At 40.9% G+C, this 27372-nt stretch overlaps 1 protein-coding gene across 2 annotated transcripts in view; it reads right to left on the minus strand.

The window, feature by feature from the left end:
- grid1a (glutamate receptor, ionotropic, delta 1a) overlaps window positions 1-27372 on the minus strand; it is a 503065-nt gene that overhangs the window by 236615 nt on the left and 239078 nt on the right. The gene's annotated exons all lie outside the window — the stretch shown is intronic.

Genomic DNA, 27372 nt, shown 5'->3' on the forward strand with positions numbered 1-27372 from the left:
TGTATGCTATGAGAGCGAGTGAGCGCAAGAGAGAGCGAGGGGGGGGAGAAAAGCCCACCACTACTACATTTGTTCCCTCTATCCGTATTAGGATAATGAAGATGTTTACTGGCAGACACGCAGCACATGTTGTAGTGACCTACTGACCTGTTTCCCTGCACATAAAGCACCTCACACACTCCGACGTCCATAATGGACTGCTATAAAACCATAATGCAGTTACTCGTACCTATAAAGATAAGCTTCTCCATTAGCGAGTATACATCACACACACACACACAAGGTCCAGGTGCGACCTATGGAGTGTACAGACATGTACTTACTCATTTCCTTACACATAGAACAATCCATTACTCTGAAAGCTGTACAAAATCCCATTAACCTGTAGACATGTAGGGAGAGTGCTTCAGCCTACATGTGCAGAAACAATGAAGAGATATGAATGTAGAGTGATAAGTACTAAGGGCTGTGGGCTGATAAAATCACCTGATATTAATATTCCATGGATTTACTGGCATTAGCAAACACTGGCACTTAATAACGCTTAACAATATTAATATTTTCCCTTAAAATAAACTTAAAAATCTTAAAACAGCTTCAAAATCCTTGTGATGCTCCACTGACTTGTAATAGGGAGAATAGCTCTATTGCTCAGCACTGCACTCTGTAACTTTGGTGTAGAGAGCAAGGCAAACAATTAACATAATGAGGGGGATGAACACAGACTAAATCTTAAAAAGGATTAAGAATTTAAGTGTTTGTTCAACTCTGTGTAGTCGATAAACTGAGATGCTGAGGTAAACAGTGTGAATGTCTAAGAACTAAACAAAATTATTATTCTGTAATTTAACATTTCAAGTTGGCTTGCTTCATTTATTTATAATTTCTTTTTTTTTTTTTTTTACATTGTATTTGTATTGACTATTACCGGGCCTGTTTACCCCTGGTATTAAAACATGCGTTTTGTATCCAGATACTAACTGGATCTACTTTGAGCAGATTCTTTTTACACCTGGTATTAAATTGAGTTTTGTATCCGGATAGTCTCTGGATCTACTTTGAGCAGATTCTGTTTACACCTGGTATTAACAGGCATTTTGTATCCGGATAGTCTCTGGATCTGCTTTGAGCAGATTCTGTTTACACCTGGTATTAAATTGAGTTTTGTATCCAGATAGTCTCTGGATCTGCTTTGAGCAGATTCTGTTTACACCTGGTATTAAAACATGTGTTTTGCATCCAGATACTAACTGGATCTACTTTGAGCAGATTCTGTTTAAACCTGGTATTAGCAGGCATTTTGTATCCGGATAGTATCTGGATCTACTTTGAGCAGATTCTGTTTAAACCTGGTATTAACAAGCGTTTTGTATCCGGATAGTATCTGGATCTGCTCTGAGCAGATTCTGTTTATACCTGGTATTAACAGGTATTTTGTATCCGGATAGTCTCTGGATCTACTTTGAGCAGATTCTTTTACACCTGGTATTAACAGGCATTTTGTATCCGGATAGTCTCTGGATCTGCTTTGAGCAGATTCCTGTAAACAACCGTCCCTTAACAAAAGTACTAATAATAATAATACACAACACTACACTTCGCCCAAGTACTCTACGAAGAGGTGGGTCTTTAGACTGCACTTTAAGAACAATAAATGGTTCTTACATTCTCGTAGCGCCTCGATCAGAAAATGCGCTAGACTATTTAAATCGCAAGGGAACAAACTCTGTCTGCCATCACCTACTGAGAAATAGCAAGGGAAAGAGTTAGGGAGAGCAAGAGGGAGAGAGAAGCCTAGATCAACAGTAATTGTTACTCGAATTAGTATTTCCGACTAATTCCGACTGTCTAGAGAGAGGCTATCCAGCTGTATGTGTGAGTGGGTTTGAGATGGTTTGTCCATGAGGAAGCCAGTAGCAGTGAGCAGCCTGTGGAGGTAGAGAGTAGAATACAGAGAGAGACTCAGACGTGAGCAAAATCTCAACCACCACCAATACACCTACAGCAATTCATCCTCATTAGGGACTGAATGAACACACACACACACACACACACACACACACACACACACACACACGTACGCGGTTGCCTCATCAGCAGGGATTTAACCAGGCTAAAGCAGCTAAAGGGTGATCCACTCACTCATGGGTAGAGATAGCCCCCAAATTCCACAGATCTCAAGCCGATTGAGCATTGTTGCGATGTGCTGTAATCCAATAAAGAGTAAGTCCAATTCATGGTGGCTCTACCCTCACATCAAAGCCTCCTGGACTTGAAGTATCTGCTGCTAATGTCTAGGTGCCAGATACCACAAGTCCATACCTTGGTGGGTCATTAAGAGAACTGCACAACAAGGTGCTACAAAGGGTTCTTTGAGCGATGCCACAGAGAAACAATTTTTGTTTCCATAAAGAACGGCTTTGTAAAAAAGATTGTGTGAAGTGTGAAGAACCTTTAAATTGGTAAAGAATCTTTCCATTGACTTTGTTAAAGCTTTAACCGCTTAATCCGTAGATTTATTATGATTTAGTTTCTATTCATAATGCAGAAACAACTGTGATTTGTTTGATAACCATTTGGTTTAGAATTGTCTTCTGGAGCCCCACAGAGTTCTATTTTAGGGCCTATGAAACTGATGTTATTAATGACAGTAATGTTGCTATGAGAGTGTAGAAGTGTGGGCTGGGGGGTTTCAAGTAGGCCTAACCTGTAGGTTGAACCCAGTTTGGATGTAGATAGTTGTGCAACGACAAAGATATTCTTTTCCATTATCTTCATTTGGGAAGATGTAACCTTACTCCCATATCAACTTTGCTCCTGAATTACTCCTGGTTAGAAAACAAACTATGGTGGAAATGCTCGGTTCTACCAGCCAGATAACCCGGCTCCTTTCTTTGGTTCTAACCCAGCTCTGAACGGCGCATCCAGAACCAAGGAGGAGACTAAAGCACACCCACTCATCGGACTGCAAGTGATCGGACTGCAGGTGATCGGACTGCAGGGTTGTAAAGGAACTGGGAGCTAAATGGTCAGGTAGGTCAGTCAGACTGGACTGTAAGATTTTAAAGACTATAAAAAGGTCATTAAAAAATAGGACCAAACAAAGTAAATCAGATTGGAATGTCTGATTAGATTTAGTTGACAAAAAAATGGTGATTTACTGGTGGTTACTGTTGTGTATTAGCACATCTTACCCAAGTTGTGGGGCTGTATTATTTATAGAAACAAAAAAACTGTGTCAGCTGATAGTTCAAATTAGGATCTAGGATCACTAAGATTAGACGAGGGGTGTAAGAACCCTTGATGTTCACATCTAGTTGATGTATTAATGCACACTAACATTCTGTATCTGACTGGTTCGAGAGGTATTTTTTTTTTTGGGGGGGGGGGGTTAAAAGGTTCTTCTTCTACACACACATCATCTTTTCAAAAATGTTTTTTATGGACCCAAGAATGGTTCTTCTATGGCATCGCTGAAATAACCATTTAGCCACCTTTATTTCTAAGAGACAGTATTAGTCAGGTGGTTTTAATGTTTTGGTAGGTTCAGGGTACAATGTAGGTTGTCATCCACGCTTTTTAGCATTTGTTAGGCATAGATATAGTCAGCTGAGTCATTTTTCCCCCATGAAGTTTCATACCCACACACACAACTCTTCACAGTTGATCTTACACAATAGTTTCCTCATTGCACACATGCAGGCGCTTTTTGCTGTGCATTGCATAAAGCATTGTGATGGCTTTAACTATGACAGTCAGTGAACACGGTCATGTAACCTTCAGGATATAAAAAATAGAAGCAGTTTTATTCCCAGCAGAACACTGCTACCAGTACAGTCAGGTAATAGCACTACAGGTAATGATTTCTTGTCAATGACAGGCGTACATGTGCACATATGCACTGTTGGGCCATTCTGTCTAGAGGACAGAGCAGGGATGTGCAATATGTTGTTTAGTCATAGTTACTGCAATGATGGCCTTCGCAAAACCCCTAAGGGGGCTTCAGGTAGCTATCAACAAGCTTCTGGCAGAATTCATTGGTGGATATTTGGCCCCTCTTCTTGGCAGAGAAGTGTCCACATGAGGTCTGGACGGGGTGGGAAGACCATTCCAAACGCTTCATGCTGGCCTGCTTTACCTATTCTACAACAAGTGTTGATGTTTGTTGTCCCATTGGAACAACCAATTCTGTCCAAGTTTCAAATGTCTAGCCTAGCTGAAGAGGGACTCGCGGGACATTTTTGTCTGAGAAGAAACGCATTGGAATTGACAGGTATAGTGGTTACTCAACCCATTTGTTGATTCTATTGACACTGAGAGCCTTGGACAAAAGTATTGGGACACCTGCTTATTCACTGTCTCTTCTGAAATCGAGGGTGTTAAAGAAAGAGTTTATGCTGCTTTTGTTGGAGCAACTGTCTCTACCGTCCAGGGAAGAAGGCTTTCTACTAGATTTTGGAGGAGCATTGCTGTGAAGATTTGATTGCACTCAGCGACAAGAGCATTAGGAAGGTCAGGATGTTGGGTGATCACCGCCCCACTACATCCTCAACTCCTTCCAGAAGTATGAAATGGAACACAGTCATCGCACTGCTCCACAGCTAAATACTGGGGCCCCTGTAATAGCCCCTGCCTCGCATTAGGCACTGGGTGCCAACAGGTTCATGTTCATCCGCTCCGGTTGTATTGCCATTCTTTCTCTACAGAGACTAGACAAGCTGCTTGTTTGTGCGTGCATTTGCACATCTGGGTTGTAAGAGCATTAGTTTCACCAATTAGAAAAGCTACAGGTGTGACATCACTATTATAAACACCCACTACCGTCCCAAGTTCCCTGGAAAAGCTAGAAGACTTAAGCCCTATCCTAACTTAAGCCCGCACCCTGCTTTCGCACTGGCAGTGATGCAACATTGCCGGTAGTCCTTATTTTTCAATGAGAGCCGGAAGCCAGAAGGTAGCACGGACATTGACCATGCAACAAATGATGCAACAAAGTTGAGCACAGTTTTGCTTAATGCATATTATAAGCAAAGCAATGTGGCAATTACCAATTACCATTTGCACATCTGTGTCAGCAATGGGTGCAGCTTAAAGTAGCTGAATGCATTCATTAGAAGGGGTGTCCACAAACATTTGGACAAGTAGTGTATCTGTCTACTATCTGGGATACAGACACTCTGCTCCAGACTAAAGGGTTTTAACTGTTGTATTAACAGACTGGATATGACTGTTATGTGTCTGCTGCTGTTCTTATGCCTTTATAATCAACCGTGAGTGTGTGTGTGTGTGTGTGTGTGCGTGTGCGCGCGCACCACCAAAAGACCTAAAATCAAAAGTTCTACTAAGTGTCAGAGTCAGCGGGGTGTGATTGCACACAAAGTGTTTTTTTTGCAAAGGTGGGGAGTTGAAGCCTTTGGAGTGCTGAGACTCGTTTGATGTTTCTCTCTCTCACTCTCACTCTCTCTCTCTCTCTCTCTCTCTCTCTCTCTCTCTCTCTCTCTCTCTCTCTCTCTCTCTTTCCTCCTCCCCACCCCCATCTCTTGGCTGTAGTACCGATCAGCGGCACATTCGGAATCGCACCTCAGACGCTCATGAAAAAAAATCCGCCTTTGCATCAGTGACAGTGATAAGGCAAAAGACAAGCTCTCTTTCTCTCTCTCTCCCTCTCTCTCGCTCGCTCTCTGGCTCTCTCTCCCTGGCTCTCTTTTTACGATGCTTTCGAAAACAACTTTAAAGTGTCTCATCTCTGCTCTCCTGCCACGGATTAAGGCAGCAGAAACAGACTAAAACGCAATAACAAAAGCCAGGTTCACAGTGGGCTCGTGAAAGAAACAAAGCACACATATTAACAAAGCTCATAAATTATGAATGGAAGGAAAGCCTGTGATTGCGAGCAGGTGCCTTCAAGCCAGAGATTTGAAACTACATAAAAGACAAACGTCTCCCCAAAACACAGCCGGAGTAAAGCTTAAACCCTCGCTCAAGTGAAAGCATTCTTACTTCGTTGGAACAATGACTCATTTAGAAATAAAAGTTGCATAGCAAAGACAACTCGTGTGGGAGTAACAAGTATGAAATAGAAAAAAACAACAACAAAACACTGGCACAGGGCAAGAGGAGACTTGTTAGAGGAGGGTAGTGTAGTGCTGGCTGGGTTGTAAGAGCATTAGTTTCACCAATTAGAATAAAGCTACAGGAGTGACATTACTATTATAAACACCCACTACCGTCCCAAGTTCCCTGGAAAAGCTAGAAGACTTAAGCCCTATCCTAACTTAAGCCCGCACCCTGCTTTCACACTGGCAGGGATGTAACATTGCCGGTAGTCCTTATTTTTCAATGAGAGCCGGAAGCTAGAAGGTAGCACAGACATTGACCATGCAAGTAAGCAGAGTCTGTGATGCAACAAAGTTCAGCACAGTTTTATTTTATTTTATTTTATTTTATTAGAAGCAAACCGATTTGGCAATTACCAATGGGAGCCGAGCAGGGTGGTGCAGGCTTCATCTCCGTTAATGGTACCCCTTATTTGGTTCCTAGATTTTTGGTCCTACTAAAGAGAAATACTTTTAGAATATGGCATCATCAAGCCGGCACTCCTGCAGCAGGCAATGATACTCAACATTGATACTGTTTGTGGGAATGTATGATTGTGTGATTTTAGTGTGTGTATAGCCAGTAACGTACAGTATACTGAGTTGTTGGGGGGGGGCTGCCGCACCCATAAACCATAGCAATGAAAGGTTAGATGTGTTAGATGCCTACAGGCGATGTGCGACCAGTGATCTGAGCAACGAAAGGCAGGTGTGAATGCGTAGTTACGCACACATGAGGTGTCAGAGTGGCCTATTCCCCATTTTTCCAATGCCTGAGGCTGTTTACACCTTGCATTACCATGCGCTTCAGATCTGGATAGGATCTAGATATACTTTGGATTCCGTTTTCACTATTCACTAAAACACATCCCCAATGTGAGCAGATCAGATCTGATTTTACACGGCATGTCCAAACCCTTCTAATGAATGCATTCAGCGACTTTAAGTTGCACCTATTGCTGACACATGAACCTGTTGGCACCACGCCAACAATGCCAGGCATGGGCTAGAGGGGTATAAAGCCCCCTGCATTGAGCTGTGGAGCAGTGGAAATGTGTGGGTGCTCCACCTAATATTTTTGGGATGAGCTGAGAAGTTGTGGACATCAGAAAGTGCCAGCTGTAGTCAAGCATCTAATGGTAAATAAGCATGAGTATACACAGAAACACACACACTGAGCCACAAGCAGTAAACACACACACACAACGCCTCAACAGACATATTCCCGCTTGCATCCGGCATAAATTCTGTTTACACTTGTGTTACATGTGGTGGAGATGCACCACTGACCACCTCTGAATACCCTGTTGTGAAAAGAACGAGTGGAAGAACCTTTTCACCAATTGAGGGTTCTGTAGACCTCTCAAATTTTTTTTTACATGATTCCTTATGAAACCAAATATTTTTTCTATTCTTAACTTATAGAACAGTATAGCGCAAACAATGACTGAGGTACAGATGCTGAGACAAAATGTGCCATTCGCTGCATCTCCCCTGTCTTTTAAGTTCCTTATAGAACTGCAGTGGACTGTCTTATTACGTCCAGCATCTATCAGCATTGATACTGAAGTTTGTTCGATTTCTCTTTTTTTGGATCCCCTTGGACTTTAATAAAATGCTACATCTTAAAAAATGAGAGGTGTGAACAACAGCAAAGTAAAACGAGAAAACGAGATTGAACCAAAAAAGAGAATTAGGAATCAAATGCGAACGGCTTGATTGGAACTGGGTGAAAAATTGATCGTTTCAAGTACGTGTAACCACTATCCGCCTCCGAACCCAGCACAACTCCAAAAGGCTGAAATCAGCAAATCATGATCAAGTCCTGCTTGATTGACATCTCATCGCTGTAATAACCCTGGACATAAACAACAGCACAATGGAAAAAGGACGAGCCTTTATTGGATTTTCTGAACTCCGTGGCCCTCTAGTAAGCACTGCCCTAATTGTGCTGGATCTCCCCACTTTCAGTTTTCTCCTCCTCAGCTTTTTTCCATTTGTTTTTTTCTTCCCTCACTCCTCTGGTAAAGAGCCAAACACTGCCACCTCAAAATCAGGTTTTTCTATCGAGCGGATGGAAACTAGTTTTCTGTGATGTGGCCGCCGCAATGAAGCATTTACTAACACTTTCTGAAGATACTCATTAACTCAGCCACTGTGCCTCAACTCTATACGTCTTCAAATTAGCACTCCATAGCGAATCCATCCATTCCTAAAATAAGCCTAATGCATCTGAAATTAAGGTTGAAGAACTGATCAGCACAGTGATTTATCAGTCTACTCAGGCTTTAGTAGAGCTCAGTTACACTGAGATAAATAACTGATCAGCACAGTGATTTATCAGCCTACTCAGGCTTTAGTAGAGCTCAGTTACACTGAGATAAATAACTGGTCAGCACAGTGATTTATCAGCCTACTCAGGCTTTAGTAGAGCTCAGTTACACTGAGATAAATAACTGATCAGCACAGTGATTTATCAGCCTACTCAGGCTTTAGTAGAGCTCAGTAACACTGAGATAAATAACTGATCAGCACAGTGATTTATCAGTCTACTCAGGCTTTAGTAGAGCTCAGTAACACTGAGATAAATAACTGATCAGCAGGAACTTCAGTATTTGTAAAAGTCATTTGTTGGGTACCTCTTTATCATTTATCTAAGGAGTGCTTTAGTCTAATAGTTCAATAATACAAAAACAAGAAATGATGGTGTTTATATTAGAGATGTATGTTTTATTACATTTTGTGTGTTTTATAAAAGTACTCTCCCAAAACATTAGGTAACTGTATTCTAAACACCCTTTCCAAAGTGCACCTTTTCCAAATGTAAGCTGTACTGAAAATAGGTTCAATTCTTTACCAGTTTCCCTTTCAGTTCCAGTATCAGTACTGGCCAGGCCCAATATATTTCCAACTCTATCACGTCTCCTTTGTAGAATAACTACGGCCCTGCTCTAGATTTGGCACTCAGTTTCATTGCTATTTCTGCAGCTTAGTGAATGTCGATGAATGCCCTTTAGCTGATGAAAGACATCAACACTCCTATCATTGGTTTCTAATGACTCGCTCGCTCTCCATCTAATGCAGAAAGGTCCTGGCCTCCAGACAGACACAGACCATTCCCAGCACTCCAGCGAGAACACGCTCCCCCTGTCTGCCCAATTACGCCTCCCGGCCAGTGATCGATGCTGACCCAATCCCACCTGGCCCAGTCTCCGCAGCAATGATGAGCAATAAGCATCCACATGTGAGGAAACGCAGCGGGCCTTCACTGCTGGGGTTAGCATAGTTGCTATCAGGCCTCGCTAATGAAAGTGTAGCAGTGCTGACCAGTTATGTTCTTACAAATGTGAAAAGAAAAGACAATCAGAAGATGATTAGAGGTTACTAATGGAACAAGTAAACAGTGGCAGTGGATAGAAGGCTAGAGAACTTTCAGGAATTAGTGCTGGGCACTATGTAGCTTAACCCTTAGAGCCCCGGGCCGTTCCATTCTCTGAGATGCAATCCATCAGCTGAGACATGTTCATTGTCCACTGTTATCTATAAAAATGCATGGACCAAAACAACCACAACACACACAGACACGGTTTCCCAGCAGGCAGAGGGAAAAACTCTCCAGACCATGGCATTAAAGTCACTTAGCTGGTCCAGACAGAGCCCTATTAAATGGGGAGGGGGAAGTCCCGCTCAGCCTGAGAGGCCTCAGAGCTGCAAGTATGGTCACTCCAATGGCCAGCATGGAAGGGGTCCAAGCTACAATGTAGAGACACAGCTAGCCAGGGAAATGTTGTTGTTGTTGTTGTTGTTTTTTAGAAGAAGACAATGGGTTGCCTGAGGTTCCTCCACAGTTTCAAACCTGAAGAACCTCCAAAGGTTCCTCAAGGATCTTATTCCTTTTCCAGTGGCTGTGGAAACATCCAAGACTTAAATATTGACTAAGTACTTAGCAATTAGCAACTGAGACCATTGTTTAGGCTATTTATTGTTCAGTCTGTAATTAGTTTAGTACAGCTTAACCTACTCATTAACTGGATACTGCCTGCTGCATATACTCATAAAAATGAAAGATGTGAACTAACTAGAACTTATTTGTTAGTCCTGTTAATTATCTGTAAATGAATCTAGTGATTTCCAATAAACACAGTGCTTAGAGTTCTTTCTTCTTAATCTTCACCCACAGCTCATTAAGGTCATTTTTACCATACATTACATATTAGTCTCCATCACTTCCCCATTAATTACTACTATAAGCGTCCATCCAAGTAAACTGATGATCTTCACTCAACTACACTAAGAACTCATGATTAAGACAGTTGAGCAGTTACTGATACTGGACTGAATGCACTGCTCGTAATCTACAGGTTTCTGTCCACTCCAGTGAAGTACAGATATATACACTATATGCTCAAATGTTTGTGGACACCCCTTCTAATACTATATTCAGCTATTTTGAGTTGCACCCGTTGCTGACACAAATGCGCAAATGCACACACACTGTCCCTGTATGGAAGTGTTGCCAATAGAATAGGGCTCTCTGAAGCAGATAAACATGAAACAATTGGAAGTGGAACTGTGTTCTCTGGAATGATGGTGGTGCTCCATTGAGTATTTTTGGGATGTGTTAGGGAGTTGGGGATGAGGGGGGTGGTGATCCACCATCCAACATCCTTATGTTACCATGGCTCTTGCCACTGAACGTAATCAAATCCTCACAGCAATGCCCCAAAATCTATCAGAAAGCCAGCCTTCCATGAACAGTAGAAAACATTACTCCAACAAACGCAGGATACACCCTTTGTTGCTTTCCTTTATCTTCACTTTCAACATTAATTACTTATCAGTCACAATTACTTAACCAGTAATTACTACTTTAAGTGTCCCTGCAAGTAAACTGATGATCTTCACTCCTAATTTTACTAGGAACTCATTCATAAGCTCCATTATTGGCTTTTTTTTTTGTTTGTTTGTATGTTTTGTTCATTTGAACCTTATAGCTGCTCTCTACACTGTGTAATAACTTCTGGATGAATAGACCAAAAGAAATGCTCTTACTTGGAATACACTCTTATATTGCTTATATTGACTTCCCTTCAAAGATAACAATGTTTTTCATTGAACAGTGACGATACACATGAAACAAGACCATGTTTTATACTAGGCTGCACAATTAAGGAAAATGAAAAATCAGTAGGTTAATTAGCAGATAACTAATAGGACTAATACAGAAGTACTATGAAGTACTAGTAAGTTCTCAAGTTCCTTCATTATATGAGTAAAAACACTAATCAGGTAATTGATCAGATGACTGGGGGCAGTGGTGGCTCAGTGGTTAAAGCAACAGGCTATTGATGACCCAAGCTTAGCAAGTATGTGCAAGGGGGAGGGCTGCCCACCGTTCCAGGCATGTGTGCTTGCTGTCCACTGTGTCTGTTTGCACAATGCTTAGATGGGTTAAATGTGGAAGCCAACTTGGTGAATACGATCGTCTTTGTCTCTTTGTCAGTGTAATAAGTAACAGCTAGTGCACAGTCAATCAATCAAGGAAGGCAGTATGTTAATAAACAGATAATAAGTCTGACATACAATCTAGTAAGTTCTCAAGTTACTTCATTATATGAGTAAAAACACTAATCAGAGTCAGAGTAGTATGTTGAAGTTAGCACACAATCAATTAAGGGAATGTTTACAAATTAGTAGGTAATTGGCAGATAATGGATTAACACATAAATACTAGTTAGTACTCAAGTTGCCTTATTATACAAGTAAACACTCTAGTCAGATCACCGTCAGCGTAGTAAGTGGCAGCTAGTGCAAAATTGATAAATCAATCACATTTCATAATATCAAGATAAATCAATATGTTAATTAGCATATAATGAGACTTAATTGACACTTAACGGACAGTGAACTAGTGTGGCCATGAAACACCCTACAAAAGCTCAATGATGTTAAGAGAAAGCCCAGAGTGACCCGAGCTCTATTACTTCATGATGGTGTTTGTGTTCCGGCTCTTTTGGGAACAGACACAGCGCTCTCACATTCCCACCGAGACGGTGTTACACTGTCTAAAAGCTTGTTTATCCAGTGGCTAAATCTATCTCACGATCCATCTCTTCCGAAAAAAGCCGCCAATCCTCCAATCCTCAGCTGGCCGATTGCTCAGCGCCTAGAGACGTCAACTGTAACCTGCGCTCTTTTCTCTCTTCACCTCTTTCTCTTTACCTCCTTGATGGATTCCTCCCGGTTCGAACCCTCCTGCCCCGTTCCCCATCACTCTGCCCGTCAGATGGAACGTGGCAGCGGGACCTTATGTCAAGATGAATGGAGGGAAATGGCTTTCCCCTGGACCCAAATGGATTACGCGTCCGGAACCTCAGCAGTGGCAATTCATCTCAAGGTTAGAGCAATGACTTATAACACTCAATCTTGCAAGGAGGTGGGACAAGAGAACACGGGGGAGAGAGAAAAGGCAGTGCGAAGGCAAAGTGTTGTTTTTTTAAGCGCGCTCTCGCTTGACAAATGAACATTATGGGCTGTCACATCCGTCAGAGGTGTGTGGTCCAGACCGAGTGAGGACTGTTCAGTGCTTATAAAGAATCTGTGGAATAAAATTGGCCAGATGGCATACGGGACAATACACGAGCTGAGGTGAAGTGACTCGCTCATTTCCTCTCGGCACATCCTGTGAATTCACCTGGACTGAACCATCGAACAAGACTGTACACTGTACCAACTCCTCTCCATCTATACATTTTTTTATACAGTTTCAATAAATCCCCCCCATTCAGATGGTTGAAGTGCACATAACCTGAAGCTACTGGCCAGCATGTGGATGGGTTTATACATTTCACTGCTGCCACGTGACAGGCTGATTAAATAATTGCATGAATAAGAAGTTGTAGGTCTGTAGGTCTTGTGTAATTACATGTTACCCTGAACCAGAGAGTCCCCATCCATGCTCTAGGCCCTTAAAACATCCTAAATATGTCACTGACTGTAAACATCCTAAGGCTTGTTATTCATTCAGTACCATGATGCTAACTAGCTGGCATATTTTTAAGGTGGTATTCCAAAAGTTTGGACCAGCTGGTGGGTCCTGGGGTTGTTTTAGGCCATTTTAATGTACTGTACTGATAACTGGCTGTAAAAATCAGTTGCTTATGAGTTCTGCTGTACATCATGAACATACACAAAATGGTATCATGCAGAGCCTGAAGACAAAACCAGAAGTCAATTAGAAACATAGGTCTCCTAATTCAATTTGCGTACCGGCCCCTTTAGATATGACGAGTTTGACTGGAAATGAAACTAACATGCTTCTTAGTTCTATGGATTTCTCTCTCTCTTTTACTGGTGTCCAGAGGGAACGTGCATGAGCTAAACTGACCACCCTGATAATGATTAAACCTGAGCAAAATGCTATAGTTTATCCTAATGAGTAATGAGTAATGAGAGGAGGGAGAACCAAAGCACACATTTGGCCATCTAAACTCAATTACCACAGCATCGAACATCCTAGCAGGGGAGAAATAGACCACCCTCATATACCTGTGCACACACACACAAACATACACAAAATGTGCACATGCTAGGGCTTCACAGTATACTATTTTATATATTACTTGTAATATACAGAAGGATACCGGTCTTTTCAATACTGATATTGTGGAAGATTGCTGTGAGGCCCCTAACCAACAACCAATCAGAGGAGTGTTTCAGTGGGTGTTTTGATAATTAAAGAAATGAATGGGTTTTAAAATTGTGACATTTCTAAAGCTCAACAGTCAGATGCGGTTTGTTGCTGTGTTCTCTTCACTGACTTCCTGTAGCTGCTGCCCGCATCAGAATCAAAACCCTGATGCTGGCCTACAAAGCCAAGCGTGGACAAGCCCCTCTGTACATGATGGCAATGCTCAAAAGCCGATCTGTACCAAGAGCCCTTCGTGCTTCAAGTGCGGCTCGGCTCGACCCGCCATACTTTAAGATCCACGGAAGACAAGCACCCAGGCTTTTCTTTGTCTTGGCAAGTGGTGGAACGAACGTCCCCTGGGTGTCAGATCGGCACAGCCACTCGCTATCTTCAAACTCAGACAGAAGACCTATCTCTTCCAAGAGTAATTAGGCAAAGTGTAGTGTATGCTGAGTGTTGTGTATTGGGTGGGGTAATGCAATTTTATTAGAGGACATCCGTTAAAATTTATGACCAATTTGCACTAAATAACTAAGAATGATGGCTACTGTCGATTTACTAACTACCATCACCTCCTAAAAGCATGTAGAATACATGGCTTCAGCTGCTCACAACTAGAAAACATAGTGCCAACCAAAGGGAGGGAACCTCAGTGTCACTGCTGGACTAAGTGTAGTTCACCAACCGAAAGTTTTAACTAATGTTGATGACCAAGATATCCAAAATCATACAACCCAATTAGTAATAATGTAATAATGGAATTTTAGTTCGTATTTAGCAGCTACATGTCCATAACATGTATGTAGGCTATAGGCTACGCTACACAATCACTTGCCTAAAGCTGCCAGAGGCGTCGTTCTATGGCTTGTCTTCTAGATTTTAGTGCTGTACATCAGACAATAGCTGAGGTTTGCCACAGACTTGAGTGATCCGAGGTGTCTGTGCCATGCAGGACGGCACTAAATGCCTCCTCAAGCTTCTATTTTACCAATTTACCATCACACAGGATTCATGTAACCTAGGGTTATTTTTACGGCTCGCTTTCCAAAAGCTAAAATGTCCCATAATGCTTAGTAAAGAGTCCGTAAAATTACTGACATGTCACTAAAATCATTGAGAAACTAAGGTAAACTAAGGAGGTAAAAATTTCATTACCCCACTTTCCCATGCAAAACTCATCCTGCCAAATAGGGCTTTAAAAATAAAGGTGCTACAAAGGGTTCTTTGGGCGATGCTACAGAAAAAAACTATTTTGTGTCCAGAAAGAACCATTTTTGTGAGAAGAACCTTTAAATTGGTAAAGAATCTTTACATTAAACTTTTTAAACTTTTTTATGGTTCTGCGATGGCCTTACTACTAATAGACTAATAGTCCACCCTTTAAACCCTCTTTATTTTTAGGAGCGTAGTGTTTAGGAGTCTTGCTCAAGGACTCTTATTGGTTTAGCATGGTGTGCTTACCCAGCTGGAGAACCAAACCCTAGTCTACCAAAGAGAAATTAGTGTTGTTATCCACTACACTCACCAACTGAAGTGCATGCCCATGTTAGCCCATATCTTGTTTTAATCAGAAATTTTAATACAGCCATCAAATAAGCAATGACTGATCGGGCATTAGATTTTCTGCCCATATTGTTCAGCCCTTAATGCAACAGAGGTATAGGTATATTAGTACTTTGTCTATATTGTCCAGTCTTTGTCACACATTCAGTATATACTACAGAAAAAAAAGAACAAGCCCGGAAGGGAACAAGATTATGGATTCATTTTTTTACACAGACGCCAGAGATAGTGTCTCATGTCAAGTGGAAACTATAGAGCAAGAACATCTAAATCAAGGTGAAGAAGAAGAAGAGGAAAAAAAAACCCTAGGCTTCAATTATGTTCTTCTCTTCTCATGAAAAACTGAGCGGTGCTGGGGATTCATCTTACAGCTTCAGCTTCCCCCTCTGCCTTCCTCTGAAATGAGAATTCTACACTGTTGCTTTCATGCTAGGCTGAAAATCTCTCCTTACTGCACTCGCAGCAGCAAAGAGACCAGACCAGACATCAGAGGTGGCAAGGCAATAGAAGAAACAGAGGACCATCCTCCCCCAAATGAAACACTACATACATCACATAAAATATAAAAGTACCTTTATATACGTTTCATTTGCTCATTATGATTTTGTTAACAGCAATCAAAAAAAGCCATGTTTGTAGCCATGTTTCATCTACGCTATTCACTCTAACCTTACACTATATGCTATGTAGCATACGACATCTAATGCCTAGCTTTTAGTGGGGTAATACTAAGCGGAAATAACTGCATGGTGCCTCATGTCATGCACACATCTGATATAAGCTGCGTTCCAAAGCCTTGGCTGCATTTCTTGGCAGCCTACGTCACTACGTCATGGAAGGCTGTTCAAAAGTGAAGGACGTACATATACATTATATACACAACCCAGCCTACGTTCAGAGTGATTTGGAGGACATAACTGTATCCTTAAATGTATCCTTCCTGGACCTCAGTTATCCACAGTTCGCTGTACACATACAAAGTGTGGAAAAAGGAAAAACAGCACATAAACTTGGTGGAAAACAAAGGCTCGGAGCAGAGTTTGTTTTAATATGCTAGTTGTTTTAATAAGAATTAATTTCTGTGACAAATTTCATGCCTCAATTGCAAGAGGCAGGGCCTTTGACCAATCTTAAAGTAATACTTAGTAATAGTAATAATGTAATAATGAAATTTTTGTTTGTATTTAGCAGCTACATGTCCATAACATATATGTAGGCTATATGCTACGCTACACTATCACTTGCCTAAAGCTGCCAATTGCAATTGCCTTCAATGTCTTTACAGTTTATTCCCATCTACTTGTTAGGAATTCACTATGACATGGGGGGGGTGGGGGGCTTTATAATTTCAGACAACTAAACATGTAGGACTGTAGTGTTGACAGTAGACAGCTGCACCACTGTATAGCTGTAAAGCAATGTACATATCTGTATCTAAGAAAGATTAAGAAGGTAAATTTACTCTAACTCTAACTGTGGTTTAATGTAGTGTTATGTAGTATTTCACAGCTCTGGAGTGGCCCTACGGTCTAACTGCCTGCTTATTAAGTGTGAGGAGATCTTAAATTAAAATCCCATCCCAGCAATCTACTGCTGAAAGCCAAAGACCTCCCAGTCTGGAGATGTCATGTGATATGGGGTGTATCAAACCTGCAGATGGGAATAAAAAGTAAAGCGATTTGAGGGGGAGGAGCCACAGACTAAACATCTACTAACTGTTTAAATGGAGATGTAAAGTTAAAAAAAATGTGAGTTTGACCAAACTAAGTGGCGTTCATTCGAATGTGATCAGATACTCAATTTAAGTTAGCCTCCCTCTACAGCTTCACAGTTGGCTTTCTAAATTCTGAACATTTGTAAAAGTCAACAGTGCATCAACACTAAAATCCGTGCCATTTTGTCATTATTGACAACTTTCGTGTTGACTAATCATTGCAGCCCTGCATTGTATACTTTCTTCCTTGCAGTAATGAACATGGATTTCTGGTCTGTTGATTATCCCTCCTCTTTAACGGTCAGTGGACACAGTGGATACAGGTCCCACAAGGCAAAACAATCAGGGCCTTGTGCAACAATATCGATTGCTTTCGAGAGTTGTGGTTAACAGTCATGGGCCTCTGTGATTAACTGTAGTTATTCCCCCTGTATGTTGTCTAATATTAAAATAAATAAATAAACAAATAAATGCATAAATGATCATATTAATCACAGGTATGGGAAAAAAGTATCATCCTGAAAGTATGTCATTTACCTCATACCCCTTTGCCCTTGACTCTCCTTTTGCAAGAAATTCATCTTAATTTATGGATCATAATCTGTTGTAGTGATTATGGACCATCATTTAAAGTTAATTAAAGTTCAGTTGCTATTGAACTTTTAGCAAGAAGAGACCTGAAGTTATTGCTTTCCAGCGCTCTCTCTAAAACGCAACCACTGGCGTTGCGCAGCAAATCAATGGTAGCCCTGGCCAACCTAAGAGTGAATGAGAAAGAGAGAGCGATCCATTCAAACTCCAATTATCTAGTGATTTAAGTCTGAGAGTTTTGTATAAATACAGCCTATGTTGCTCAATGCCTATGCAAAAGGTCAGTTTTCTATTACTGCAATTGAAATTCCATCAGACGGACAATTACACCCCCCACCGACTGACTTCATTCACTTCATTCACCTTTGCTCACCTCTGGGCTAAAGTGGAAATGCTTCTCAATTTTACCAGAAGTTACAGTCTAACCGTGAAGCGCAAAGGCTAACGATCCAACTGATTTTACACTTTTATGCAACATCATTACTCTTCTTTTCATACCACAAAAATGACTATTTCCATCTTTATATATATATATATATATATATATATATATATATATATATATATATATATATATATATATATTTCTGTTGTCCCTGATATGCCAGTACTAAAGTGTGTAATTTAGCTGTATGAAGATTTTACTCTGATGGGACTTTTAATACATCAGAACAGTTTGTTACTGAACTTTGTTAATTCTGTATATAAGCATGTGTGACCTTTAACCATTGTTTCTGTCTTTGTTAATACTGTATACTGAATGTGGGAAGTGACAACACCGGGTGCAGGTCACACGTTTGTATTAGAACTGTTTTAGGACAGACATAAAAAATATGTTTTATATTCCAAGCAGATGATTATTCATGTCATTTAGTTAATATTTTGGGTATAAATTGTGCCATATTATATATACTGAGAACACTTCTGTATATATATGTATGGTATATTTAGAAAGGTGGCCACTGAATGTTATATGATATATGATATTTTGTTAAATTAATTCATTTCATCAGTTAAACTAATTAAACTAACATTGTATTATCCATAAGTGTAATGCACTGAACCAGCTGAAATGATTGCGTGACATAATTTTACAGATACATACAAGTGGTATATATGTTTTCCCCCCATTTGAGAACTTTACCACATTCAGGCACTTAAGGATACACTTCAATAATTCATACACAAACAAGTGTTCAAAAATACAAGATTAATCTCTCATTTGAAATTTCCTGACATCATTTATGCTCATAAAATATTAACAGTTATATTATAAAATATGCAAGAAGTGTTTGCTTAATTCCTACGGGATGCCAACGGGTGTTCAAAAATAACTCCCTTCATGATTAATACATGTCATAATTAATACGTATATCAACACACTCATTCACTTAAGAAATGTTAACACACCAAATTACATTTCATGGGAAAGCATGTAACGTGTCAACCTCAGCATGCCAACCACCTCAATGTCACCTATGGTCACAAACTGTAGGATTTTTCTTTCCTAAAGAGCACACTGGTTACTCCCCAGTCCAGTCAGTCTTCACATGAAAACAAAGACACCAAAACGGTTCAATTTGAATTCATTGTTTTTTGTGATGCCAAAAAATACAATGCCTCTAAAATGTGCTGTTCAGACTTCATTGTTTTTGTGACCACAACAAACAATGGCTTTAAAATGGGTTCTTTAGAATTCATTGGGTTTTTTGTGACATCAAAACAATGACTTGAAATTGAGCTATTTGAATTCTTTGTTTTTTTGTGTAACATCACAAAAACAATGACTTCACAATAAATTCCTGTCCTGAATGTGTTACTGGGCTGTTCTAAATTTTATTTTGTGATGTCACAATGGGCTGTTCTGAATTCACTCTTTTTGTGATGTCACAATGGGCTGTTCTGAATTTACTGTTTTTTGTGTAACATCACAAAAACAAAAAACAAAAACTTCACAATAAATTCCTGTCCTGAATGTGATGTGTTAATGGGCTGTTCTAAATTGTATTTTGTGATGTCACAATGGGCTGTTCTATATTCACAGGGTTTTTTTTGTGATGTCACAATTGGCTTTTCTGAATTCACTGTTTTTGTGATGTCACAACTAGCTGTTCTGAATTCACTTATTTTGTGATGTCACAATGGGCTGTTCTATATTCACTGTTTATGATGTCACAATTGGGCTGTTTTTGTGATATCACATGAGCTGTTCTAAATTCACTTATTTTTTTGAGGTCACATTGGGCTGTTCTGAAATCATTGTTTTTTTTTTGTTGATGTCACAATGTGATGTTCTGAATTCACTTATTTTGTGATGTCACAATGGGATGTTCTGAATTGACTGTTTTTGTGATGTCACAATAGGCTGTTCTGAATTCACTTATTTTGTTATGTCACAATGGGCTGTTCTATATTCACTGTTTATGATGTCACAATTGGGCTGTTCTGAATTTACTGTTTTTGTAATGTCACAATTCATTGTTTGTGATATCACATGAGCTGTTCTGAATTTACTTTTCTGAATTTTCTGAATTTAATGAATTCACTGTTGCTGTGATGTCACAAAACATAAAACAATGAACCCAGAACAGCCCTATTTGCAGTCGTAGTTTTTTTAATGATTCCACAAAAACTAGTAAATTTGCATAAATCCACATATCCAAATCCGTTATAGTGTTCCAGCCTTCAGAATGAGGCCCAGTACAGAGCAGTCAGTCAAAACTGAGCTCATTTATGCATAGTAGTCTTAAAGGCACGGTAATGAAATGAATTATGACTACAAACCCTTGCAAACATCACAGGTGCACCTGTGGCAACAAAGGTCAATACAAGAGAAATGTAGGATATTGGCCCCTTCAGAGAATGAATATCTTCCCTTTAGCACACATGCACATGCTTTTACTCTCTGCATTAATTCATCAGGCTAATATGGTGAACCTCTGCTTTAATTAAGCTTACATTTTGTTTACAACTTTAAACAAGACAAAGAGCTTGTAGGTTCGGCTTAAACCAGCATGAAATGACTTTTCATTCCTCCTTCAGTGAAACGTTGTCAGGCTTTTATCCCAAGACCCTTGATGGTGTACTGTACGTGTTAAAGCTACACACTTCCACTAGAATTTTTCACATTAGCAAAAGTCCTTGGGCCCACATATGCATTAAGGCAAGGTAAGTAAAAGTAAAAAAAAGAGATGAATCTCCTTTAAAACAGCCAAAAGCAATGCATTCATGTTGGACCTTAAATTCAATGTTGTCCACACATGGTCTTAATGCTGCTTTGCATTACACAGTCTTAAAGGGCCAGCATCATATTTTTCTGGCTCAGACTTTTGTGTGGGTATATTTAAACTATATAGTCACGATACATTTACAGCCTCATTCTGCAGAACCTTTAGTGCTTTACGGCACATGCATGTTTATGCTACACACAGAAAAGCTGGTCAGAGTCAGCACTAGATCAGTCCACAATACAGACCACAGTTGGTTACAATGACTCCACAAAACCCATACAGTCACCTGGTACCCAAACATTTGCTATTACATGATTATAGGGTTATGTTTGTGCAAGCAAAGCTGCACAGTAGAAGGGTGCACCGCCCTCCTGATTTAGCTAAGCTTTTGTGCATGTTCTTGGTGTGGCACATCACTGGAAAGGGGCGTGGCCACGGTGATCCAGTAGTAAGTGGCCTTTATTTACACACAGCCATTAGATAAACATGCAGTTTGCCTGTCTCATAGACATACAAGCAGTTCCCTTCTAGAGTTTTCTGATGCCTGGCCCACACTACAGGATAATCAGGCCCGATTTTGAGGCTGGTTTGCTCTTCCTGACAATTGCCCAATTTGCAGTGGTGTCTGTAATCCAATCTTTAGTCCTCCAAACTTATCCCAGAGCAGTCAGGGTTTGCCCCAATCGTGAATCGTAAATATGAAACGTTTAATATTTATGACTCAGTATCTTGTAGCGTGGGGTGGATGCTGATTCTCTTGTGGGAAACGCTACTTCATGGTTTCATCCAAACCCTTTTCATGAGCAGAACGCACTCATCACTAGCATAGCAATGGTTTCCCTGTCAGCCACCATGTTTGTTTACATCCAGTTTACGAGACACCCCCACCTGCTCTCGCAATGTAACAGTTCCCAAGAAACTTCTGAAGGGTTTTGGGAATCGGAGCCGTCTGTTAAAGTGTGTGGTGTTTCACTCAGGGCCTTGGATTGTGTAGTGTGGGGACTTTGATGTGTATCTCACATTTTCAACATCGGTTAGGATTTTAAAAATCCTGTAGTGTGGGCCAGGTATTAGGCTACATTTAGACTGTAGGCAAACTGGATTTGTTTCTCAAATCAGATCTGGTGAGATGACTGTCCACACTGTTACTTGCAGGTGATTGGATTTGCTAGTCTGGACATCACAAACTTATCTGCATGGGTTTGCTGTGGTAATGATGGATTTTGAAAACTTTGAGTATTTTTTTTTTGGCTGTCCAGACTATCAAAACCTAATCTGGATACAATCTAAATGGTCTAATATAGCCTTAGTCTTCCAGATCTTCTCTTGATTAATTAATTGCATTTTACACTAGAGAAACAGCAAGCTGAAACACTTGACCTTTGATCTTTTATCACAATCCTCTGCCTTGAGGGCATCGATTACTTTTAGTTTCAGAACTTCAGACTAGTTACTTAAAAGTGCCCATGTTTGTTGAGTGTTGGTACAAAGAGCCAGATAATGTATTAAGCTTAGAAATCTAAGGCCTTATTAGCTAAGCAAGTTCAGAGACCTTGGGTTTTTGCAATGCTCAAGACTTATATATATATATCCTGCTGCGCTGGACGAAGGACAAAGCTAAAGTTGTTAGCCAGGGTGTTAATGTAGCCGTTAGTGTAAAGCCATTGAGAGCTGAAAAATGGATGGCTCTGGTAATGACAGTCTGGCGAATGAGAAATGAAGCTGTTATGGTTTTAAAGTCGTTCACCTCACCTAGTCTCTGTGTAACAAATAACCCCCACTACAAACCTATGTGCACACAAACTGAAGTGTCAGTTTATTAAGTACATCTACCACAGAGCAACACTCATTTTATCAAAAAACACCTATACATAGGTGGACTGTGTTCGTTTACAGCCATTGACTGTAGCTCATCTGTTGCTGCACAGTCTATCAGCCTCCCTCTACCCAGTCCATTAATCACCTCAGCGCCACGGCTGAGCACATATTATTGGGGCGGTGGACCATTCTCAGCACAGCAGTGACCTACCTCACACCTTTGACACTCCTCAGTGTCACTGCTGCGTTGAGAATGCTCTGCCAACCAGAAAGGTCCAGCTGATAGCGGCCCTGTGGGCATAAATTTATCACTGATGAAGAGCTAGAGGATGACTAATGCACACTGTTCACGACTGGTGTACCAACAAGATAGGTGTTTCTAATAAACTATCATAGGTTGTGCCACTATCATATGTTCTATGGTGGCCACTTTCCAGTGACCGACCAAGTAATAAAGGGGCAGAGGGTAGAGTCAGTAAAGACAGTACCCCTTCAAAGTGCACCTAAGTGGTAAGTGTTTCCCTAAATCTGGCACTTAGAGGCCATTCTAGAACAGGACTACGCTGAACACCCACGCTAACCCACCCTACTGACTGTAGCCCACAGCTGGCTGTGAATAATGACTGCTATCAGGCGATCAGGTGTAGGAGGCCATCCCTAACCCCATGTGGACGACTGTGGGGTCAAAAGCCGCAACTTGATTTAAACCACTAATGACGGCTCACTCCAGATGACAGGGCGAGCTAATGTGATTACTTCACCTTGTACATATTTAATCAAATCCACAGGTTCTCGGAGGAAAGATGTCTCTTTCATCCTCTCCCCTCACTTTCCATTTCTTCCTCCAGTGGGGTGCTCTGCGGAATGACTGATATGTTTGGATTAAAGAAGGCTTGCCGCAGAGATCTCCAACTAACCAAAATGAAAGTGCAGGCATGAGAAAATGCACTATGTGCCAACGAGAGCGGATCTTATTTGGCATTATCACAGAAAAGAAGTTTTGGCTTGTGCCTCAGCCATTGACTTAAAGGGGCTGTTTTTTGGGGCTGTATGCAGTGCGCAGCAAGCAGCAGCAAAGGATCCAAAAGTGTGAAACATGGAGAACATGATCAATTATTTTTGTCATCATTATTTTAGTAATAGCAGGGCATGTGTTTCAGACGCCGAGAAAACCTGTGGACTCTCTGGACTGGAGCCTTGCCTGTGTTTACACTGATCTCCATTATCCTTAGCATCCCCATTTCTCCACCCACATCTCCTCAACGCCCCATGTCTCTGCTCTATTCTCCTCAGTGCCCCATTTCTCCATCCACATCTCCTCAACGCCCCCTGTCTCTGCACTATTCTCCTCAGTGCCCCATTTCTCCATCCACATCTCCTCAACGCCCCCTGTCTCTGCTCTATTCTCCTCAGTGCCCCATTTCTCCACTCACATCTCCTCAACACCTCCTGTCTCTGCACTATTCTCCTCAGTGCCCCATTTCTCCACCCACATCTCCTCAACGCCCCCTGTCTCTGCAGTATTCTCCTCAGTGCCCCATTTCTCCACTCACATCTCCTCAACGCCCCCTGTCTCTGCACTATTCTCCTCAGTGCCCCATTTCTCCACCCACATCTCCTCAACGCCCCCGTCTCTGCACTATTCTCCTCAGTGCCCCATTTCTCCACCCTCATCTCCTCAACACCCCCTGTCTCTGCTCTATTCTCCTCAGTGCCCCATTTCTCCACTCACATCTCCTCAACGCCCCCTATCTCTGCACTATTCTCCTCAGTGCCCCATTTCTCCACCCACATCTCCTTAACACCCCCTGTCTCTGCAGTATTCTCCTCAGTGCCCCATTTCTCCACTCACATCTCCTCAACGCCCCCTGTCTCTGCACTATTCTCCTCAGTGCCCCATTTCTCCACCCACATCTCCTCAACGCCCCCGTCTCTGCACTATTCTCCTCAGTGCCCCATTTCTCAACCCCATCTCCTCAATGCCACACTACAACACTCCATCAATACAATACCCATTTCTCTGCCCCATCTCTTCAACACCCCCTACTCCACCCCTTTCTGTTTAACACCACATTTCTCCACCCACATCTCCTTAACACCTCCTTACTCTGCCCCATTCCCCTTAACATCCCCATTTCTCCACCCACATCTCCTTAACGCCACACTACTACAGTCCATCAGTACAATACCCATTTCTCTGCCCCATCTATTAATTGCCCCCTTTACTCCACCCCATTTCTCAACACCATATTTCTCCGCCCCATTCTTCTCATTGGCCTATTACTCCACTTCCATCTCCTCAATTCCCCATCACCCTACCCCATCTCCTCAATTCTCTATTACCTCACCCCATCTCCTCAATGCCCCATTACTCCACCCAATATTCTCAAAGCAACATTATTCCTCCCCATCTCCCCAATACTGTATTACTCCATCCCCATCTCCCCAATACTGTATTACTCTACCCCATCTCTGCATCACTCTATTATCCCACACTCCCCACACGTCTCCAAAATTCTTCAGTGCTTTACTTCGATCTCTTTAGTGTCCCATTACTCCACCTTCATCTCTTCAATGTGCCATTACTCCATCCCCCTCTTTTTGACACTCCAGTACTCCACCCAATCTCCTCAATACCCCTTTACTCTACCCAATCTTCTCAACACAGCATTTCAAACCCATCTCCTCGCCTCCCCAGAACCCAGTACTGAAACATCACAGATATATGAAGAAGAGTTTATAGAGTACTTGGGTGGCAATGATAAGACATGCTCTGAAAATAAATTCTTAGAGGCATGTTTGTGTTCATGGCTGGAAATGAGAGGTGGATCAAAAATCATTCCAGTGTTATGTTAATCGTTCTGGAGGTGATGTTTCTTGAATCTTGACTAATGCACCTTTCCCTTCGATCAGTAACTCTGTCATTGAAAATTAGTCAAAAACTAGCCAGGTTTATTAACCTACATTCTACCTGTAGATCATTACTTGTTCCATAACAACATGCCTATTCTTGATAGGCTATACCTTTCTTGTCATTGTACTTGTATAATAAATAAAGAACAAATACATTTACCTTATATATTCTAGCTCAGATAGCCAGGTTTAGAGTGCAGGGTCAGCCATGCTACGGCAACCTTGGAGCAGAGGGTTAACTTTCCTGCTCAAGAGCTCAACAGTGGGCCCTTGAGCCCAGTTAGTGAACCTGCTTAGCAAACGTACAACCTTGGAATCAATAAGCCAGTGCTCTAACAACTGAAACACCACTTCCCTCATGATTGTGGTCTACTGAGTGGGATTTATAGTAATGGTAGGAGCTAACGTTAAGCAGTAACTCACACACAAACGATATAAATTGTGTTTTATAACATGATATGCTGCAACTAAATGTCAACCCGAGGTTCTGAACACCAGACGAATGGGGCTTATGTCCTAATGAGTTCCATTTCCTATATATGAGCTCCACAATGTTGGCAGATCTACCAGCAACGCAATCGATTCTGGCTACGATTAAGCCAATTGTTGATGCTATCTTCATTTTGATGTTTTTTGTCGGATTATGCAATAATACGACAACATAACAACATTTATGCCCTATACTTGCTCCTTATTGACTCCTGTCTGTCTGTTTGCTGTGCTAAACACATTAAAAAGTTTAGAATTACCACATAAAGCCTAGTACTGTGTAGGCCTACAGCTCAGTCGGTGGCTTCTTGAGCAAATACGAAAGTATGTTTGTGTAAATCCCGAATGTGAGCTTTAAGGCAACAAGCAGACGAGCTGTGAGTCACACCACATTGCCTACTGCGCGTGATTACTGCTCTCCCTTGCACGCACTGAATCTCTCTCATTCTGTGAACATCCACACAAACAAATGTCTGTAAATCCATGTCTCAGTCATCCACAAGTGAGCTGCCTTCACAACATAACATGGTCAAAATGATCACTTAGCCGGGAAGAGCGAGAGAGAAAGTGAGGTGTGAACTCAAGGTGAAGTAAACACTGACTAGCTATCGCAAACAATAACAAATGAGAATTCCACAACACTCTTATCCCTTCCTGAGAGACTTTAAGAGTAACAGGCTTTTTGATTAGTGTTTTAAAGGTGACACACTCATCCTCCACACATAAACAGGTTCAGATATTTCACTTATGAAAGTAATAAAATAGTATTAATAAAATGTTTTTTAAATATTTTCCAAAACCTGTATAAGAGTTCAACACGTAAGCCATTAAAATGACAAAAAAAGTTGAAAAAAATAGTTGAATTACTACAAAAGTACAAAAGTACAAAATTACTATTAAAGTTTTAATCATGTCTTGCTCTTGTTTACTAAAAATGTTTGAACACAGTTTGATGAAGTTTTTTTCTATATATTTTGCCTCCACTTTTAGTTTAACTGAAAACTAGAAAATTAAAATGGTATTTTGCATTTTTGTTTATGATAAACTGTGAAATACAGCATAAATGACTCTCTTACAGTTGGCCTAAATGAGAAAACAATGACAAGTGTCTTAAAAAGATCTTAGGACGATAATTAAGACTTCCTTAATATTCTAATATTTAAGTTTTTTTTTTTTAAGATTCCTTTGGAGAAATGCCTTAAGGAACTTTCCTGTGAATTTAATGTTTATCTTAAGAACTTTAGAAGAACAGAACAGAAGTTTTGGGCC

The sequence above is a fragment of the Salminus brasiliensis genome, chromosome 10, assembly GCF_030463535.1.
Source record: "Salminus brasiliensis chromosome 10, fSalBra1.hap2, whole genome shotgun sequence".
In the NCBI taxonomy this organism is placed as follows: Eukaryota; Metazoa; Chordata; class Actinopteri; order Characiformes; family Bryconidae; genus Salminus; species Salminus brasiliensis.